Here is a 6,444-nt window from a genome sequence, read left to right as displayed (position 1 = left end):
AGTGAAATGAAAAATTAATAAATATATGGCAGTTATGAGTATGTATGTAAGTGCACAGCATAGCAACCACCGCCACGTAGCAAAAATTACAAGCATTATAAGGAAATATAGGAAAGGATAGACTAGTAGTAGTAGGAAAGTAGTAGGAAATATAGGAAAGAATAGACTAGTAGTAGGAGTTTTTAATTCATACCTACCATTTCATGACAGGGTAAAAGGGCAAGAATATGAATGAGAATGTAAATAACCTTTATAGTATAACTAAAAAAATAGTTGTGTCTAGACTGTTTGTTTAACATTCGTAAATTCCAAAAAGTAGAACTAGTTTAGCTAACATTCTCTGATTACAATGTAATAAACTAAAAAAAGCAGGAAAACTAAAAGTTTTCTTCAGAGGGAGTTTTTGCTGTTGTTGTTCGTTTGTTTGTTTTTTGAAATGGAGTCTCGCTCTGTCACCCAGGCTACAGTGCAGTGGCCTCATCTCGGCTCACTGCAACCTCCGCTTCCCGGGTTCAAGTGATTCTCCTGCCTCAGCCTCCTGAGTATCTGGGATTACAGGTGCATACCACCACCCCCGACTAATTTTTGTATTTTTAGTAGAGACAGGGTTTCACCATGTTGGTCAGGCTGGTCTCAAACTCCTGACCTCATGATCCGCCCACCTCGGCCTCCCAAAGTTCTGGGATTACAGGCATGAGCCACCGCGCCTGGCCTCAGAAGGAGTTTTGTTGTTGTTGTTGTTGTTGTTGTTGTTGTTTTTTGTTTTTGTTTTTGTTTTTTTTTGAGACGGTGTCTCGCTCTGTCGCCCAGGCCGGACTGCGGACTGCAGTGGCACAATCTCGGCTCACTGCAAGCTCCGCCTCCTGGGTTCACGCCATTCTCCTGCCTCAGCCTCCCTAGTAGCTGGGACTGCAGGCGCCCGCTACAGCGCCCGGCTGATTGTATTTTTAGTAGAAACAGGGGTTTCACCATGTTAGCCAGGATGGTCTCGATCTGTGGACCTCATGATCCACCCGCCTCGGCCTCCCAAAGTGCTGGGATTACAGGCGTGAGCCACCGCGCCCGGGCCTCAGAGGGAGTTTTAAAACAACTCGAGTCAAGTAGAAAATGCAAACATTTATATTTGCATTGTATCCATGTGCATGTTTATATGCATATTTTGAACATTGTTTTAGAAAATCATCAATAGGCCAGGCGCGGTGGCTCACGCCTGTAATTCCAGCACTTTAGGAGGCCAAGGCACACGGATTGCTTGAGGTCAAGAGTTCGAGACCACCCTGGCCAACATGGTGAAACCTCGTCTCTACTAAAAATACAAAAATTAGCTGGGCATGGTGGCAGACGCCTGTAATCCCAGCTACTCAGGAGGCTGACGCAGGAGAATCGCTTCAACCGGGGAGGCGGAAGTTGCAGTGAGCCTAGATCGGCCCATTGTACTCCAGCCTGGGCGACAAGAGCAAAACTCCGTCATAAAAATAAATAATAATAAAATAAGAAAAGAAAAAAAAATCAGCAATAATGAAAAGCTACACATCAGAACAAATGGGATAGAGATACAACAGGACTCTGAAGAAAATTTATTACCTTAAATTTTTAGATAATTTTTTAAAAGGAATGAAAAATTAATTCAGCCAATAACCAAAATATTGGTTAAAAAATCATGGAAAACAAAATGCAGGAATTAATAAAAATACAAGCAAAAATGAAAGAGTTAGAAAATAAACTGCAGGCCTTCATGATTCTAAAGATAATGTATTTAACTGACTTTGATGGGAAAGTTTGCCATAGGAGAAGGAAAACTCAAAAGTCTGCTTGAGAAGTTAGCCTGTAATATGTGAAACAGGCCCGGTGCAGTGGCTCATGCATGTAGTCCCAGCACTTTGGGAGGCCAAGGCGGGTGGATCACCTGAGTTCAGGAGTTCGAGACGAGCCTGGCCAACATGGCAAAACCCCATCTCTAGTAGAAATACAAAAATTAGCTGGGCATGGTGGCAGGTGCCTGTAATCCCAGCTACTTGGGGAGGCTGAGGCAGGAGAATCATTTGAACCTGGGAGGTGGAGATTGCAGTGAGCCAAGATCACACCACTGTACTCCAGCCTGGGCAACAGAGTGAGACTCTGTCTCAAAAAAACAAACAAACAAACAAAAAATGTGAAACAAAATAATAAGGCATTCACATTAACTTAGAGACATTTTGTTTTGTTTCATTTTGTTTTTTATCATGGACCAGGAGGGTGACTTTTTCAGAAAAAGAACTAGGCTTCTTAGTCTTAGTTTATATAACTGAGAGAAAAAAAAAATAAAGAATATCTTTTTCATCAATACCATTATGTAACAAAACTAAAAGGTAATAACAATAGCAGTGTGTAGAAATATACAAATCACAGTGTCAGAGTGACAGTCTTGGGTGGTAGAACATTCTGCTTTCTGTACAATGAATATGTATTCTTTATGTAATAAAAATTAAAATACGATTCCCTACTTCACAGCATACCCAGAAATCAATTCCAGATGAATTACAGATTTATATGTTAAAGAAAAAGAATAGACCTTTTAAGGAAAATGTAAGATAACATATGGGCCTTGGGAATAGGTAAAAATTTATTTAGAAAGATTCAAAACTGTCAACCAAAAATGATAAACTGGATTACAGTAAAATTGAGAACCTCTGTGCATCAGATACCATTTGGAGAGAGAGAAGTATGTTGGAGAAATTATTTGTAATTATATAAAATAACAAAGAACTTCTTTCTAAATAGAGAAACAAAGGAAAAAATAAGACATGGGATTTCTAAAGGAAAAATAACACATGGGATTATAGGAAAATTAAGAACTATTTTAAGTCACTGTCAAGAGAGTGAAAAGTGTAGGAGACCTATTTATCTAACAAAGATTTGTATCCAGAACATATTAGTAAAGGCTCCTCTACATTAAATAAAAGACAACCAAACAATAGTCAAAAGACTTTAAAAGACATTTCACAAACAGGATATAAAAATAGCAAATAAACATTGGAAAATTTACTCAAAACCATTAATCAAGATAATGCAAACAAAAAAAGCACATACCCACAGGCTGAATAAGTTTAAAAGACGGATAATATCAAATGGTGGCAACGACACCATGCAACTGGAGCTCTCAGACACTGCTGAGTGGGGATGCAAATTGCTACAACCAGTTTGAGCTAAACCTAAAAACTACCCAAAAGCCAATCATCAGTAGAAAAGATCAAGAAATTGTGGTATATGTGCACAATGGAATACTAGACAGAATGAAAATGTAAAATCTGCAGTTACATGCAACAATATAAATGAATGTCACAAAGAAACTGTTTAGAGAGAGACCCAGACCCCACAAAAAAGGATAAATATTGCATGATTCCATATCTATACAATATGCAAGAACAGAGAAAAATACTCTATGTCATTAGAAGTCCAGGTACTTGCTAACCCTTGGGATGCGAAGAATAGAGATTAGAGTGAAGTTAAGGGATTTTCTAAGATGGTAGAAGCGTTCTGTTTCTTGATCTGGATTTTAGTTTTACAGGTGGGTTGTTTTGTGAAAGTTTATACATCTACACTCTTACGTTCATTTTTCTATGTGTGGGTATGTAATACTGTATTTTTATTTAATATGTTAATATTGAAAACACTTTTTTGTACTATATGGGAAAAGCTTAAAAGAACCTCAGGTAATTAAACATTAAAATAATCTTTGAGGGTAAATATTTATTTCCGGACACAATTTAATACAATAATTGGAGCCTATAACTAGATTCTCACAATCCAAAAACATCAGGAAAATTCTGACAAAAATATCATCTATTGCTATTTATGAGTCACTTAACAATGTATTCAATTTTTCTTTATATTTCCTCCAAAGAACATGTTTGCATTTAATTGGAATACATTGTCAACTACATGGCGCTTAACTCATGAGTTAAAAAATAAAGAAAAAAGGAAATTAATAACTTTCCCTTGATTTTGAGGGATTCATTTATTATTCATTCGTTTTCTTTTAAAATATGTAGTGCTGCTAAGTTTACTCAAGAGAATGTAGACTCCTGATGGGTCTAATCATCATTTTCTATTTTATTTGAAACTTCTTGACTTTTTACACCATTTTGCATATTAAGGTCTATATCCTGTTTTACAGTATTATAGGATTATTTAGTAGAAGTATTTTTTCTGACACAATGGATTCACACAAAATACATCAATTGACTTCTATACAGAGTGATGTTTCTAGTCCAGGAAAAATGAAATATAAGTGGAACAGTCAACTGCTTTAAAGGAAATACATTTTTCTAAACAATTATACCATTGTTTCTGTTTAAATGGTCCTTATATTGGAATTGTACAAAGCGTAATGAACTGATGCGTCTTGCTCCTGAAATTTGTCTTTTGGCAAAATGTTCTGGAAAATAAGTTCTTGATATCTGTGGTTTAAGGGCCATATAAGTAAAGTGTTTCCTTCTTTACAAAGTATTCAAGTAGTATATTCTGCATTTCAATTTGCTAATGAGACAAAATTTTAGCAGTCTGTTAGGGGTAGAAAAGGTTAAAAGAATTATTACCACTGAGATTTTTTTTTAATTCTACACTAAGGCAAAGATATATTGTACTGAGAAAAAGTAAAAATAATTGTATTTTAAGGAAGTGTTAAACAAAAAATAGACATTATGTGGCATTTAACTACTAGAGGGTTTTGCTAGGGAAAAAAAAATGGCAGAAGATTAGAGAACACAGGAGCCAGTCATGGAGTTTGCCCCAGTGACCTGACTGAATGACAAATAAGGTGGAACACCACCAACACAGGGAGAAAAAAAGGCAAGGAGACTTTAGCAAGCCAATGAAGGAAGGGAAGACATGGTTCCAAGGATAGAAGAAGAAAGGAGATACTCTCTCCCTATCCAGCTTAAGTTACAAAACTCTGGAAGCAATGGGAGGAGCTAAAATTACAACTCTGTTCTGGCTCAGAAGGTGCCTGGAAATCCATCAGGCTAACATGATAATGATTGAATGGTTTAAATATAAGACTCTCTAATATGTTTGCAAAGAGCAAAGTAAATGCCTGCACTAAGGAGCAGGGATTTGCTGACTCTGAGCAAAAATTCATACAGGCTTTTTCATTCCAGTATACTTCACCACATTTTTTCAAAAATAATAACTGTTTATAACCAATATAGCCTAGTAAGAGTGATACTCAAGACATTGTCACACCAAAGAACATGTATGTCAAACCTCTTCTTCTTTTAAGGTCTCTGTTCTCTTACTTGTAAAATCAGAAGATTGGACTGGATAACTTCTGTGACCATTTACACACACAACATTTTATTTTTCTATAATTTTATGATTTAGAATAAAATATAAAATATACTAGACCATCTGGGAAGGGAAGAGGTTTCAGGCTAAAGAAGGACAATATGAATATTGAATCTTCATTATGAAGGGAGGGTAGCAAAAAATAGATGTTGCACTTTGGGATATTATATAGGAGCTTCAAGAAATACCTTGTTCCTTGATGAAACAAAGTAAGGTGGAAATAAAAAGCTGAAATCAATATTTTGGTATCCAAAAGTGGCCTACTAAGCTCAAATGAATTACATGTAGTCAATAAAGCTTTACAAACAGCTTAGAGAGAAAAGGGTGCATTACATGGTTTCTTTTGAGAAATTTTGTAGATTATGCACACTGACTTCTTTTGTTCCAACATTTTACACTGCACACATATATAGAGACTTAAGTATTAGGGTCATTTTAAAAACTGAAATGAACTTATCAAAGTGCATGGTTTCTATTACTGAATATTCTCACCCTCACAAATCGAGATCAAAATTATATTTTATGTAAAGGAATGTACTTTTTATAGAAAATTAAAATAAGATAAATCCCAATAAATAAATTAAGATAAATAAATTCAAATTCACAGGAATTACTTTGAAAATACACCAGCCAAAGGGATGCCTTACATAGTATTTCTTTACTTTCATGGTTTTTGTTTGTTTTTTTAAACAAAATTCACATTTTATTTAGATTGAAATAAACTACACAAAATTGATTTTCTTCACCAAAAATAACAGCAATATTTTCCATATTTTTCTAGATAAACCTCAACACTTATTTTTGTAGGTTTTCCAGGTTTTTCTTATAAATCAACATGAGGCAGTAGATAAGAGTCATGGAAAAAGACAGAAAAAAGACGAATCAGTTGTCAGTATCCATGGCCTCCGATTCTGCCTTCACCATGAAACAGAAGTGTTCAAGATATACCTGCTAAAAAGCTTAGGAAGATGTAGGCTCCACAAAGGAATGTAAACAGCAACAACGAGATGTGGGAAAAAAACAGGCTCTTCCATTCAAACTTTAACTTTTGTTTGTTCCTTTAAGTTCATTTGAGAAAGGCAAAATCTACACTGAAGTCCTTGTTTTTTCTCTGGTAAT

Source organism: Pan paniscus, chromosome 10 (genome assembly GCF_029289425.2).
Source record: "Pan paniscus chromosome 10, NHGRI_mPanPan1-v2.0_pri, whole genome shotgun sequence".
Lineage (NCBI taxonomy): Eukaryota > Metazoa > Chordata > Mammalia > Primates > Hominidae > Pan > Pan paniscus.
Note: the sequence above shows the minus strand (reverse complement) of the source record.